Source organism: Ostrinia nubilalis, chromosome 5, assembly GCF_963855985.1.
Source record: "Ostrinia nubilalis chromosome 5, ilOstNubi1.1, whole genome shotgun sequence".
Taxonomy (NCBI): domain Eukaryota; kingdom Metazoa; phylum Arthropoda; class Insecta; order Lepidoptera; family Crambidae; genus Ostrinia; species Ostrinia nubilalis.
The window spans coordinates 7,569,343-7,586,224 of NC_087092.1; the positions used below are offsets into that span (position 1 = coordinate 7,569,343).

Sequence of the window (16,882 nt, forward strand, 5' to 3'; positions counted from 1 at the left end):
GTGGGATTTTTTTAAATCTCAGGTCTTTTGAACGCACATCTGAACGATGTCTGGTTTTAATTTCTTCAGTTACTCCGTGACCATGGCGCTTGCAACAGTGCCGAAATATTGGAAACTCAAAACTAAGGTACATGGTAGCAATCCCGTCAGTAATAATAATAGGAAAATGTCTTGAAAAATAAGTAAATCGTATATTACTTTATGTAACTAATTTTATTATGTATCATACTTATAACTAATCACTTCATTCAGAACTAGAAAACGATTCCAAGGATTCCACTTTTCTTCAATAGATGATCAAGATAAAGAGGTATTTATTATAAATTGCTCTTCCACCATTTCAATTATTCTATCTTACATCTTACTTGATGAAATCTTTTTCAATTTTATTTACATGGTCATAACTTTTTCACCATTCCTCTGCACCAATTTGTGAGGTACACCTGAAACCCCCGATAAAGCAGCTATTATAAGAATAATATTTTAAAAAAAACCCTCCTTCTGACGCAGTTAGGTAATAAACTAAATGTATCCAATTTCACTCCAACTTACTGTCAACTCAACGACGCGCTTTAAAATCAAAGATTGACTTTGAATTATGCCTTATTTTACAATACACATTGAAAACAATATGACTTGCTTAAGCTTTTTCGACTTTTTCACAAAAATAACAAATAGGCATGAAGAGATTACAAAATTTCTGCAGCGACTGACAGTTCACTTGATTTACTTTGACAGGTGACAATAAAGCCATAGACATTTGCCATATGAAAGACACACTTTTCCAATATTTTTGTTTGCCATGAGATTCTGGTACACCTATACCTATCATTTAATAAAAAGATAAACTAAACTTTTTCAGCACAACGAAAATCTGCTTTGGCGCGTAGCAATGCAACGTGACAACTGCAGTTCGGACTTCTTTATGCGTCCACTACACATACAATAAAATTCGAACTATCGCACATTTTTTCTTTTTAATTCTAATTCAGTAAAAAATGTTTATGAAACCTTCATTCAAAATTCAAAAGTTATCATCATATGACAGAACTTATGACCAGACTATGTACATTGAATAAAATATTTTTCTTTTTATCATCAAGCTTAGCAGTCTAATAAGTTACTATGACACTCGAGTTAATCCACATTCAGCACCATAGCCTCCCCTTCTACAAGGCCCTCTACAAATGTCAAAACGTCACTTAACCCTTTTAGCACCAGTTCTTTTGTTTTTGAGAAGATGTAGCCAAATTTTTATATCAATTTAATTATAGTCCAGTCGTTTGGTACAAATTAACGTGGTTACCTGGAAAGTGTTCCGGGAGTTTTGAAAATCGGTGATTAAAATAGATTTCGCTATGCTCTCTGTTAGTTAAGTGTGATTGCCGCGCTCGTTGCGAAATTGGAAAAATGCTGCCTTAGAGAAGATTTTTGATAGTTACATTCTTTCCTATTTCGTCGTTACAGCCAAATGACGTTCACAAAGCTGCTGGACAAAGGCGAGAGGCCTTTGGGTTTTCCATAGGTTTTTCATAATGAACCAGTGTTGCCAGAAGGTTACTTTTGTAACCTTTTAGGTTACTTTTGAACTGCATTGGTTACTTTTAGGTTACACTAATGAAAAGGTTACTTTTAGGTGTTTTTTCAGAAATAGTAGAATTAACTTTTACAGGTTATTCAGTAAAAAATATTAATAGTGACAATTTAAAAATTATGTCATAAACTGCATTTAAACATGAATTTGATTTATTATTTGTTAAAGAAAATGAGTTTTAGCCAATGTTTTTCGATAATAAAACGCAAATCCATGAAACGGTTTTATACGACCGGTCACTTTTCGGTCTTCATGGAATGGTCAAAATTTCGAATTTAGGTAAACGATTTGATGATCAATTGTATTCATTTTCCATCCATGAACAACCTTACATAATCGCTCCGCACTCACTAGCTTTTGCCTGCGGCTTCACCTGCGTGAAATTTAGTGTCACAGATCGGCATAAATTATAGCCTATATGTTAATCTGGGTTACAAACAAAACAATAATATTGTACAGTTTCAACAAAATCCGTTGAGTACTTTTTTCGTGAAAGAGTAACAAACCTGAGACACAGGAATCTTCCTAGTTCAGGTATCAACCCACCAACATTCTTACTTTTTGTTATTCCTGATTGTTTGTTATCATAATATTATCTGTTATGTTGGTGAGAAATAAACATTACTTTACTTTATTTTAAACTTCCAGACATCCAAACTTTCGCATTTTATAATATTAGTAGGATACAATTATGTAATGTAGAAACAAACGAGACAAAAAAAAAATTATACTTCAGCAACGCGAATTTTTTAATACTTCAGCATATTTAGGACACCCGGCAGCGTGTCCTGCCATGATCAAAGAAAAAATAACTCGCAATTTAGCAGGTACATTAATTTGACTGTTTCACAACTCTAAATCTATTTAACTTACATTACTAACAAATAACTGGACTATTTACTCGTTATTGAGCACAGAGACACAAACTTGGTTATTTTTCCAGAAAAGTGCATAAATGTAAAAATGGCTTCATACTGCACAAAATTGGCAATAGGTGGCATAATAATGGTTACTTTTGTAGCGCCTAGTTTGAAATGTTTGTGATTGAACGATGACAACTAACAACAGTTGTCAGTTAGGTAAAATTTTATTTTAGTTGGAAAAAGACAAAAAGTGGTAAATGGGTTAACGTGCGGGGGCTGCAAAATCATGTTGTGACGTCACGCGCGAATATTGGAAATTTTTGAAAATTTTAAAATGTCCGTAAACTTCTCGAGGCTCTATCTTCGGTAATACTGGATGGATTGAGGCGAAATAAAAACTAGTGTAATGTGTGTGATCTAAACTTTAAATTAAGTCATAATTTAACTTAATATTACAACTTATGCGTGTTGTCCATTTCTTAGTTAAAGCACGAACAAAGAAGTTACTGCAACGAAATAAAGTTGAATTAACTTAATTTGTTATGAACATCTAAAAAGCCCCAACGGCCATCGTCTCTACGAGCAATGTGCCCCGCCCACTGCCACTTGATTTTAGCAATTCTGCGAGCTATGTCGGTCACTTTGGTTCTCCTGCGGATCTCCTCATTTCTGATTCGATCACGCAGGGAAACTCCAAGCATGGCCCGCTCCATCGCCCTTTGGGTGACCTTGAGCCTTCTTATGAGGCCCATAGTAATGGCCGTTGGGGCAGAAAAGTTCTTGAGTGGCGATCACGGGCTGGAAGACGTAGCGTGGGCAGGCCTCCTACTAGGTGGACCGACGATCTGGTAAAGGTCGCGGGAATAGCCTGGATGCGGGCAGCGCAGGACCGTGCATTGTGGAAAACCTTGGAGGAGGCCTTTGTCCAGCAGTGGACGTCATTTGGCTGAAACGAACGAACGAACGAACGATCTAAAAAGAAACTAAAAACAGATGAAAATGATTGTTTGTTAGTTGTCGTTTGTAAGTTCTCAGGAGAAGCTTTATTAATTGAGCGGGCGGAAAAAGAGCTAGTTTTCAGCAAGGAAATGGTATGAATGTATGGCATTAAGATCGCCTTTTTACCCTGTTTAATGAGCATCTTTAAATAAATAAATTAATAATAAACGTATTAAGCAGGTCAAACGCGATGCGAAGCGACGCGACGCGCCGCTATGACGTACGCATAGAGTGGCACGTAGGCAGCAAGCACGGAATGGCATTGTTTTGATTAATCTCACTCATCACGCTGGCGCGTCGGGCTGTTTGTCGCTGACGAAGGACACCGCTTTAATCACTTGGGTTTGAACGCGTTGTTATAGCGCTTTATACATACTTTTATAAAAAAACACCCTGTATTCATCCTCAATAAATCAATCATCTGCTATCTCATCTTGCAATCAATGTGTATGTGATTTCGGAACTCAAGATATTTTTACTACTTCTATTATCATACTTTTTAACTTCAGTGTAATCTACTAAAGTATTACAATTCATCATGATTCATCACTTCAATCTTATATTCTTTTAATAGTTTAACAGGGAAGTGTCATAAATAAAGTTGTATCATCAATCACTCGGCAACGGCTGAGTGTTGTAGATTTATCCTATTGTTCGCTTTGTTTCGGGTGATTTCAGTCGATCTACGTGGGTACTAATGCTAATGCTCTTATCGTCCCGACATTGGGACCATTTAGGTACTGTTTTTCTAATGGAAATCGATACGTGCGCAATCTTGTGGAGAGCTTTATCGCATTCGCTGGACCAAGTGCCATAGATTAAAAATGAAGCAGTATAAACATAAAATGAAACACATTAATATAGCTCTGACGTGCGACAGACATGAAGTAGTACCTACTAGTGCTACTAGTACCTTCCTACTCGTACTAACTAGAACAATACAACTGCGTACCTACTTATTTATAACTTTATAGAAATGCAATCTGATTGCATTGAAGTAATTTGTTTCATCTCACTGCACTTTTTATCTTACTACTTCAATAACATTGTTAAAATCATCGTTAATATTTTAGACCTGTCAATTTGAAAAACTAACTTTGTTAAATTCATTTCCTTGAAGCCTTAAAATACACTATTGTCAAAATTCAACATTATCGTTTCTTTCTAGGTAGGTCTTTACGAGTATGTCTTCTGATTCTTCTACTAGAGATTTTCTCTTTTTCCGACCATTGTTATGGAAATCGTTTCAGTAAATAAATTGGTCAATTTATAGCAGAGACCCCTTGTTAACTTTTATTCCAGTTTTTATTTAAAGTTATGTCGGTAAAAGACCAGAATATTCTCTGCTATTCTACCAGCGAGTAATATTATCTCGCGAATAAGTACCGTTTACTTTAGTTTATCGCTCTATTGCCCAAAATATCAGTAGCACAGTTAAGAAATACGAAAAATCTAATTTACAGAAAAACTCATGTTTACCAGCTAAAGTAATTCTTATTTAACCAACAGAGTAATAAGCAACTCTTTTAAAATGCAATGAGAGAACGATATTATGATGAAGTCTTAGATCTTCACTATAACAAATTGATATCTCGACGATATGATATCGGACACAGGAAAGATATTGGATTCTTTTCTCTGAAGGGAATAGGGTTCGCCTGCTGAGCCTTTGTAGATACCTACTCTATGTAATATCTGTGTTGAACCATTATAAATTGGCTCTATTGGATAAATTTCTAATTTCCATAAAAGCAAATTAAGCTCAGCAGAATGATATTGAAACTGGCAATATGCGCGTGAAAAATGAGCAAACAAGAGATTGGGTCGGTTTATTTTATTGGTGAAAAGGCAGCTCGTGTGACAGGGTCGGTGGTGCTGATGCTGACTCTGGAGACGATAATGAGGATGTAAATTGGCGTTGGGCGGCGCGGGGTGGCGCCGGGTGGCGTGGTGGCGCGCCCAACCTGTGGCGTATCTGTTGCGCCGCCCGCCCGGGGAGTCCGGAGTCCGGGCGCTCAGTCTCCGCCGCGCGCCCGCAGACGCCCGTCGCGCCGCGCCATCTACCGCGGGAAACACCGACTTTTCCGCTCTAAAGCACGTGTCGTACAGCCGTTTCCTGCAAAAATCCATCTCCCCACGGATATTAATAATTCTCTGTGAATTTGTATCGTCCATCGCAAAATATAAAATCACCGTTTCGAATTTTTGGAATCGCGAGTTTAGTATTAAATATTTACAGATCAATTAAACACTCGGATGGTGTTAATGGTAAAAAAGGTTTTCCTTTTTTTTTGTTAAATGAATTAACAGAGCTTTTTTTGGCTTCACCCGTTATTTTTCGCAGCGAGAGGTGTATGGTATAAATTTTTAAATTGCAATTGATAACTTTTAACCAAACGATTGACAGATTCAATAAGCGTTGATTTAAATATTCACTGAAAATTAATTACGATTTAGCTGTTAGATTTGGTTTAATTTTTGCGTCAAGTTCATTGATTTATTTTCCAGTCAGTAGATACCCAATTATACCCAGTTGAATAGCACTTCTAAAACTTTGCGTAAGCCAATATTAATACAATAAATGGCTGTAGGTATAGGGAAGAAGTTTTAGATTGCTTTTCTCTTTTGTTAATAAATCAATTTATTTTCCGTTATGAGGAGGTATCCTAGACAGGAACTTATAACTTTTGTAGTATTTTAATGAAACATTTGAATATATTTTGTTCTCCTTTGCTGCTGGGAGTGTATTCCTTTTTAAATTCGCCAGGCGAAAGCACTTCGGGGCTATTTACATGTCCACAATGGGCAACCCTTCCGCTCGGACCCAGAGGCATTATACGTCATTATGCCTTTGACTCCGAGGATACGATCGGCCGTCAGGACCACAAAAAGTCATTGTAGGTTGCGATGATTTGTTTGCTATAAAATTATCAACTTCTTATTGGATAGAGTCTCTTATTTGTTGTGAAGCTTCATGAAGATACCCATTATTAGCAATGTTATCTTGACTGCAAAATACAAAATTTAATAAATGAAATAACCATTGATGGCTCTACATAGAGACAGCAGATTTTTTAATGAATCATGATATGGTTTAGAACGTTGTGAAGCATGGTAAGGTCTTACAGTAGTCGACGGTAATAATAGTAGAGTAGACAGAAAGATGAATAGGTATGACTTGAGGCATAAAAACTTCAAAGCGCAGTTAAAATTACGTTATCTAATAAAATAAAATACAAAGTTAAACTTTATTAGATCATGTGATTGCTACGAGCTTAGTGAAGTTAATTGTCGTCCTCAATCATGACACGCTTTAACGACTCAATCCGAATGATTACGGTTCTTTTATCGCAAATTCCGAATAATCTCTCAGTGATATCAAGATCGATACACGCAGACCCTGAAACATTAGTATAACGTGGCCACGTTTCCAGCCATTGCTTCGCGCAAACTGAATTAATTGTTGAATAGAATCTTGAACGTTACTTACAGAGCTCGGGCGTTATTGAGGACTTTTGTTTGTGACGCCGGCGTGAGCGATCGCCGAGAGAGAGAACTATAGTGAAGTGAGTGTGAATAGAGATTTGTCGGAAGAGTGCAGTGCTGTGATTTGTGACCGCGACGGAGCCATGGCCGGCTCGGGCCGCTAGATCGATCCCGCGTCACCGGCGCGGCTACCATCCGTAAGTGCACTTTTTGTTTGCATGCATATATGCGATCGTGCGCCTAACGCACCGTGAACACGATTCCCGAGCCGCGGTTTGTACCTACTAATTGCCGGTTCCTGGAAACGTTTGGTGACAAATTGCTTTGATCTGCAGGTGCAAATTGGATGCACGTTATGGAAATTGCGTTCTCGTAACAGCGTTGTAGTAGTAAACAGTTTGATTAAAAGCCTTACCGATCCATGAGTAACGTAGTACGAGTACCAGATCTTACACGACCCATTATTATGCATTGCATATTATTATAATATAAATACTAACTATTACACATTGTACCTAATGTCATTTATAGGAGTAACAAAAAGTTTACTAAGCGTGATGCAGATCACTGCCAGTCTTTATTGCCGGAAATTGAAGACGAACGATTTTCATTGACTTTTTCTTTTCACTCCTCCATGCTATCCTCTCCTGAAATACTATTTCCGGTTGTACTACAGATACTAACAATGCTTAATTTTTTTAGTTTTTAAAGGCTTCATCAAAACCTATTTCAGGCACTTTGAATTTCAATCTGAAACTGAAATTTATCTTTCCATACTTATTGATTGTTACCTAATAGAAAGGTACTTATACCTGCCTACTTACACATTGTATTTTACAGTATCGCAGAAAACTTCTGTGCAAAATACAAACTATCAGCTAGTAGGTACCTACTACATACTACAGTTACAGTTACTTAGCTTAATTACTTATCTATTGTAGAAAAATAATGTATTTGCTCTCCAAGGGTGTATTGTGATCATTTTCTATAGCAAAAAAGGCCTACATCCCCATATTGTCCTCTATCGAGACACGTGCGTGATATCACAAATCCATCTCGCAATGTCACATCGAATTAGTTTCGGCTGTTCCGATTGTTTGATCGTCCACTTTCGGCGTATTTATTTACACGTGGCGTGGCCCGCAGGACGTGCGGCGAGGCGATGGAGCACTGCCAAGGATATTGTTTTCTGTTCCGCTTTAATCATCTGTATACGGCTATAAATTAGCAGCCCGTGTGTTTGGGTGTAGCCCGCAGCAGCAGCAGCGGTTAGCACAAAAATACTTTCACCAAAATACCGCAATCATAAACGCGCTTGCGGCGGCTAATATTTATTTACACTAGTACGCGCTCCAAAGAAATATTTACGGGACTAGAGTATAATTCGGTCGCGGCGAGTACTTGCCCTTATTGTTGCAATAGTTACAAGAAGCAGGTAGATGTCTAGTGAACTTTATCGAATCAAATGATATGGCCTACCAATAGCACCATCCCGGCGAGTACAAGCTCTCATTAAAAATGTATTCTCGTGCATAATGAAGCAATTAGAATAAAATTTACATTTTTATTAACGACATGGAAATTCTTTATTTTATTTAGGCTCACGTGTACGTACGTGTTAGATGTCGGTTTAACTGAACACAAAATAAGGTTTAATAATACTCGTATATGCCAGAAGGTTCTTGTTAATCATAATAATTTGACGTAGTAGCTGTACAGTGTACAGTTTCCATCGGCAAACATTTGTGTTTGACTTAGTCTTCGACTAATGGCTAGTGCATCCAGGATGCTTTCAATTATCTTCAAATTATAGCATTTACCCAGGGTGACTTGTACTACCTTGCTTTATGTGCTCAAGAATGATTCAGTAGGTAGTCAAGAACTGACTAGAATGCATAGGTAAGTGAAAAAAAATATACCTAACAAAAAATACAATAAAACACCTAACATTGTTAAAAAATATATGAATGTTCATGAAAACAGCGTGTAATTTCTAAAGTGTATTACATAAATAAACTTGTGTTACATAAATATGATAAAATAATTTTATAGACGACAGTTGCCTTTATGAAATTGACACCTAATAGAGTGTGACGACGTGTGATTTTTGACGTTGATGTTTACATCGTCTATTAACGTAACATCAAAGAAGAATGTTAAATTAATAAAGAGCGAACGTAATTAGGTTTGTTAGAATAACTCGCCAAATACTTTTCCCATTGTTGGTGGAACTTTTAAGTACTTAAGAGAAAACATTGAAGATTCAAAGTCTTGAATACGTACGACAATAGGTTTGGTATTTTGATTGTCTAAGTTTATTTTTTTCACTTTAACAAGAAATAACTTTGTCTGTTTTCTTTTACTTTGGGATCATTTCATATTAATTTGGGACTTTCCTTGAAGGAATATGTAGCTCATAATAATAATGTTTTTTCAGGCCTAGATATGGATTGATATACGAATAAGTACGTCTACCTAAGAGTTGCTTCGTACGTGTCGTATTGATAAAGCCAACCCAATTAGAAATTATTTATCGGCTTCAATAAAATGGAGACAAAGCACATTAAGTTACCTTTATTGAGCATTTACTTGATGCCCATTGAATAACACTTAAGGTGGAAAGCGTGGGCAGAGGGATAAAATAAAATGATATTGTATAATATTCAGAACACAACATAACATTTAAATATAAACGGGGTCAGTAATCTTTAGATGCTAATATGTAGCGCTATGTATCATATTAATAAATCTTAATTTTGATAATTAGTGTCATTATTACTCTATGTATAACTGAAATAATCAATTAACATTCGTAGAGGGTATTATTTGCAGACACAAAATAAAATCAAAACTGAACTACAGCTTTGCTCCACCTTTTCGCTAGTGAGGCGGATTGTACGACAGCTAAAACACGGTGCTAAAATCATCGTCTTTTCAGACAAAACATAGCTTAATTTATTACATTACAGTACCTAAAGTTTCAGGACGCGACGTTATGATACAATGTTTTGAAAAAGGACTGGTGTAAATCTCAGATTACTGGAGGTGATATTTGGCAGTTTAAAATAAGCTTTGTATAAACGAAGATTCCTCTTATTCTTTTAAAGGAGCATTGTAATATCGTCCTATTATAACAATGAAATTCTTTTTCCTTGCATTCAAAGTTTTTCCATTTACAATTTACATGATGCTTCGTTGGGACAATAACAACATTCTTTATTTTTCAAAAGGTGATTTACTTCTTATAAATAAAATGGACATTACGGTCATGTTTAGTTGTGTTTTTCATTATAAAGCATTTAATCTGATACCAATCCGAAATAGCTTTGCAAAGGTACGATTTCTAAAATTTCTGGCGTTTACTTTAACCCTTGTTTTCATTGAAATATGTAATATTGGTATTTGGGAAGAATTTATTAACGCAAAATGCGAAAATACTGGGCTTGTTTGTAACTTACCTTTCATAACATTTACCGGCATTCGAGATGTTTCAAATGGAATATATATTTATAGACCGTATTTATAGCTATTATTATTATATTATGAGGCCGAATTACTAAAATAATATACAACAAATAAAGCTTAATCCTGTAAATTGTAAATATCGAAGTATTTTTTGTAAGATACCAAGATACCATTAATTAATGTGATAATATTTAAAAAATATATTTCATGATGTTTAAAACAGCAGAATATAATAAATTATTATATCAAAACATTATGCATTAAATAACGTTTAAAATCCAAACAATTTATGATCTATTTTACATACTTTTAATTCTATGAAAACATTGGAATTGTATTAATTTACGCAAAAGAGGAGGGGCCCAGTGCGCTGTTGTAACCCAATGTGACCGTCCCAGACCGGACCTTAGGCTACATTGTGGTAATTTAAGCAGGAATTGCTCGGATTCGGTCTACTTGCGTTACCATACCGGTCATGTAAATCATTCCAAAGAACAATAACTTGAATTTAGGTAACACAAAATGTAAGTACCTTGTACCTTTAAATACCATAATCAAAAAAATGCTCTAGCTCTATATTATGTATAGACAAAAAATCAATCATAGATTAATCTTTAACATATTATGAGTAAGTACGAGTATATCCTGTTATCACAATTTTGTAAAAATATGTTACATGTTACTTATCTCTTATCAATTCTGATTTAATTTATCGCTGTAATCTACTTATTCTCGACATCAGTTTCGTCCTTCACATTCGCATTGAAGAATACCTAAACTATTTAGCCGTTTTTAAACAAAATTCAATTTTGATGACCGACTTAATATTTGGGAATCTAAATGATGTCATATTCTATTGAGATTATTACATTATCACGCAATCACGGACATTGATTGCTCCTAAGGCGATATGAGCTCATATGAATGAAATCATGCTGTCGGCAGTTAATAATCCTTATTCTTTGATGCTAATAAAAGAACCAAAAATAAACACTTATTCTTATTTTTAAATGTAAGAGATTTTTTATACAAAGGCTCCATATTGACTTTGTAACGAATCTCACTATTAATAATATTCACATGGAATTTACACAATTTACAGGATTGGTTTAACGAAGTTCGTGCCGTAATTTATTGGATCTGTTTTTCGCTGGATCCGGGTTTTTGTTCTGTCTGAGAACTTTTCCATTGAACATACTCATTTAAGTAGGTTATCGCATAATGAAAACGAAACAACATGAAACTTAACATCTAAGGTTGTTTCTGCAGATTTCTTTTCATTGTTTGATTTTATCTATGAGTCAACCCATCCACAACAATGTAGACATAAAAAATAAGAACAAAGACGTTGTTATGAAAACCATAACACCGTGGACTTCACTGGAAGATTCCACAAACAGGGCGCTGCCGCAAACCTCCTATAAATAGGAGCTACAACCACGATCCGTGGTCATTCTTCGTTCAGTATTCATCCAACCAGTAGCCTTAGCCATAGTACAGTACTTAGTTTATAACAATTGTAACATTCTTATTGTAAAGTAAGAAAGTAAAGTTTTTTTTATAAAAAATACAGTTTTCGTTATTTTGACTGGCGCCCAACGTGGGGCCCTGTAAAGTTCGCGCAATCTTGAAGTTCAAGATCTCCGAAGAAATCTCCGAGGTCGCTCAGAGTCTGCGTTCTGACTCCTAAGTCACTCAGAACCAGGGGCTCCACAACAAAACAAATAAGTCAAGATACATAAAACGAGTATGCTTCGAGTCATCATCAGCATCACCATCTTCACGCTGTAAGTGCCTGAAGCATTCCTGTCGTTTTCCAAAATTCCACTCCTTAAACCCGCAAGTTTTGTATTTAGACCTAAGGCTAGTTATTGTTGTGAACAAGATATGACCGACCCTCATCCTAAGATGGAGGGATATGTTAGCAATGTGCCATCAGCACAAAGCCCAATTCAAAATCCTAGGCAGGCGGCAATGCCGACCGTTGATCCTAGCATTTTAATAAAATTCGTCCCGTCCTACAATGGAGACGCTTTTTCTATATACAACTATTTAAACAGTGCAAAACAATATTTAAATGTAGCAGGAGGGAATACGCCTCAAAATGTAATGCTACTATTAGGTAAATTAGAGGGAAGAGCATCCCAAATCGTAACCATGATAAACCACAATTTTGATTGGAATATTATAGAAAATTGTCTGAAATCCGAATGTGGAGACAATAGGGAATTTAATACGTTATTAGTAGAATTATCAAACGTTAAAAAACGAGGCTCCTATAAGGATCTTATATTTGAGCTTAAACAAAAATTGTTTTTTATTAAAAGTAAATTATATGATAAATATAGTAATAATAATTTAGTTTTAGTGGACGAAGTCATGGAACCCTACATTAACACCGCCCAAAATGCCCTGCGCAATAGTTTGCCGTACCATGATCAGATTTACGTCTCAAATTGTACCTTTAATGAAACGGTTTCTAAAATTTTACAATTAGAAGCGGAGGGGCGATTCGACAACATAAAACAAAAGTTTTCAAACGTTATACCTGCACCCAAAATCATTAACCAACAATCATTTCCACAAAACCATTCGGCGTTAACAATGCATAATCCGCAACAAAGGGTAATTAACTCAGTACCGTACAACAATGGGTCGTTCCATCGGAGACACCATTGGACACCTAATCCAAACAATCCATTTAACCGACCGCAGCACAAATTCTTTGAACAGCATAAAAATAATTATCAACAACACCGACAAGTACCTCAGTCTCAACCGCAAGACGTAAGCATGAGGACCGCTCCTCAGTTAAAACCGGGACAAATCAATTTAGGGAAAGGTTTCGTAGCAGAGGAAGTTTATCATTTAAATTCAGTGCAACCTGAAAACACATTAGAAGAACATAATGTGGCTAATTCAAGTAATCAAGACTATACAAATAATTTTAGCAGTGGTGAATATAATTATGACATAAGTGAAACTATTGAAAGTGACCAAGATTCAAATTTTTATGCAGTCCCGCAACAAAATCAAATCACATAGAATTTAATTACGTAAAATCTTACCTACCATACTTTGAGACAGATGATCCCAAATTAAAAATCTTAATAGACACCGGAAGTCAGAGATCTTTTATTACAAATAATACCTTTCAAAAATATTTTAGAAAACGTTTTAAACCGGAACAATTTACTGTTAAAACATCGCACGGTGTTACGTCACACAACGGCGTAATCGAGACTCCGTATTGGAAAAGATATTGCGGAAATGGTGAGTCAAAAATGAAATTTTATATTTATAACTTCAGTGACAAATACGATATTCTAATGGGAACTGATATGATAGAACAGATAGGAGCAAAAATAGATTTACGGGAAAGAAAACTCATCATGCCGGACCATGAGTTATTAATATTTCACATGACTGAAGACGATTTGTGTAACGTGCAAAAATTATGTAAAACTTACGATGATTTATTTACAGAGGATGTCACTAACAGTGCAACCACTAAAATAAAACATGAAATAAATTTAATTGACAATGACCCAATATACCAAAGACCATATAGGCTACCACAGACTCAACAAAGTGAGGTTAAGAAACAAATTGGTAAATTATTAACAGAAAACATAATTCGACCGTCAGATTCACCTTGGTCATCACCAGTGCACATAGTACCAAAAAAAATAGACCAATCGGGGATTCCGAAATGGCGAATGGTAATAGATTATAGACGTCTTAACGAAAAAACCAAATCTGATAAGTTTCCGCTGCCAAACATAGAAGAATTATTTTCAAAATTACAGGGTAATAATTTTTTCACAACATTAGATTTAACTTCAGGCTATCATCAAATTTTGATGAGTGAAGAGTCAATCGAGAAAACTGCCTTCAGTACGCCTGATGGCCATTACGAATTCTTAAGAATGCCGTTTGGATTAAAAAATGCACCGGCCACATTTCAGCGCATGATGAACAACGTTTTAAAAGAAGAGATGGATAGAAATATTTGTTTATGTTATTTAGATGATATTATAATTTATTCAAAAACAAAACAAGAACACGTTAATCGGTTGCAACAGGTGTTTGAAGCTTTGAGAAAAGCTAACCTTAAAGTTAACAAAAACAAATGTGTTTTTATGGAGCAAGAAATAGAATTCTTGGGCCATATCCTAAACAAAGATGGTCTTAAGCCAAATCAAAAAAAAATTGAGGCTATTAAAAAATTTCCCATTCCAAAAACATTAAAGGAATTAAGAGCATTTCTAGGGTTAATTGGATACTATATAAAATTTGTTCCGAATTTGAGTAAAATAATAAAACCACTTACGGAAGCTACAAAGAAAGACGCGGTAATAAACATTAATGACAACAAATACATTGAAGCTGTAAATACTTGTAAGTCTTTATTGACCAATGCCCCAATACTAGCGTTTCCAGATTTTAATAAAACGTTTGTCATAACGACTGACGCATCCGACATAGCACTGGGAGCAGTATTGAGTCAAGAACACCATCCAATAGCTTACGCATCCCGAACCTTAAGTAGGACCGAACAAAATTATAACACAACCGAAAAAGAATTATTAGGCATATTATGGGCCGTAACTCAGTTTAGACCTTATATCTATGGCCGTAAATTTACTTTGCGAACAGATCATAAAGCTTTCATTTGGCTTTCTAAATTGAAAGAACCAAATCAACGTTTAACTAGATGGAAATTAAAGTTACAAGATTATGATTACACTATAGAGCATGTTAAGGGAAAAGATAATTATGTAGCTGACGCGTTAAGTAGGATTGAAATATTTAATACAGATAGTTCAAATGATTCGATGAACGTTAACTTAGAGGAAGACTTAGCACTAACTAATAGTTCAATTACTACTAGTAACAATAGTGACAATATAACAGTACGTTCCAACCAGGATGACAGTGATGAAGGGATTCCCATCATCAATGCGTATCCACCGAAACGATTAAGGCGCGTAATTTTTGAAATGGCACCATATAAGAAAGCTATTAGAGAGAATGGTATATGGTATTTTTACATTCCTCCAAATGATGAGGAAAACGTAATTAAACAATATATGTTAGAATATTTACCAAAAGAAAAATATGCTTTTATAATACCCAATGAGGAATTATATTGTCTAGTTTCGGAAGTTTATCGAAAATATTTCGACCATTCCAAATTTAAACCAGTTAGGTATACAAAATCGTTGATAGAAATAAATGAGAAAGAAGAACAGTTAAAACTAATAAAAAAATATCATTTGCAAGATAATAGACATGCAGGAATAGAAAGTTTGTATAAACAACTGCGCGAAAAATATTATTGGGAACACATGCGAAAACAAATAAAAAAGTTTGTTCTTCAGTGCGAATTGTGTAAAAAGGAAAAGTATAATCGACATCCCTACACGACACAATTTAACGAAACGGAAACACCACAAAAGCCGATGGAAGTATGGCACATTGACTTTATGTCTCTAGAAAGACAGTGGTATTTAACTATTATAGATAAATTTTCTAAATACGCTATAGTTAAACCAACAGAGAAAACTAAAGTGTGCGACACGTTATCTGAAATATTCGCAATGATAGGTACACCTTCAAAAATAGTTCATGACGGTGAACAAGTACTCTGTAGCGAAATACTTACAGAACTATTTCAATCTTATAATATAGTAAATCACACCACAAGTCCTCAACACCACAAATCCAATTCGGATGTTGAAAGATTACATAGTACTATACAGGAGTTGTTTAGATTACAACGAGATACGGAATTAGATCGAAACCAAAAGATATTTTATATAGCACATGCTTACAATAACACAATGCATTCTGCGATAGGTATGACGCCATTTGAGGTACATTTTGGTCGAAAACCTAAACTTAGAAGTTTTGATGACCTCCGTGTCACTATTCAAAATTATACGGCACAACAAAAGGAATTTATTGACAATTTAAACAAAAATATCGCGGCAAGGTTAAAAGATCAAAAGGATAAGAGAAATGAGAGGTTGAATAAAAGAATAAGACCGCCAAATCAATTTAAAGTTGGAGATACAGTTTATTTAAAGAATAGTATGGCAGATAGACATAAAACAAAGTCTCGTTTCTTGGGTCCTTTTAAAATAGTTAGTTGTGAGCCAAATAATAAATATAAACTTTCCAATGGAAGAACATATCACATAGAGGAATTGGTTGTTACAGAATCGTCATCACCTTCGGATATCAGTTCAGACAGTTAGATTCTGATGAACATATTTTGTTAGTTGAGATGGAACCAACCCGACTCATCGAAGGGAGATGGACGGTCATTCACCAATTAGATATTAAGCCAATTTTATTAAATAAAAATATCGTTAAAGCAGCTGTAGAATCTGCTAAATCACGTAGTAATTTAGAAGATGTTAAAGTTATTTACGATAGAATAAATGTTATTTTAAATCATGTAGAAGAA

General features: G+C 35.1%; 1 protein-coding gene across 9 annotated transcripts in view; it reads left to right on the top strand.

Moving 5' to 3' along the window:
• The first annotated feature begins 5,531 nt into the window (after positions 1-5,531).
• LOC135071771 (potassium voltage-gated channel subfamily H member 8-like) overlaps positions 5,532-16,882 on the top strand; it is an 89,555-nt gene continuing 78,204 nt past the window's right edge. For 5 of the 9 annotated variants that reach the window (XM_063965571.1, XM_063965575.1, XM_063965576.1 and 2 more), the window contains exons 1-2: positions 5,559-5,724; positions 6,830-7,139. The gene's annotated coding sequence lies outside the window, so the exon portion shown is untranslated. The other 4 variants (XM_063965574.1, XM_063965579.1, XM_063965573.1 and 1 more) reach the window with 4 other exon arrangements.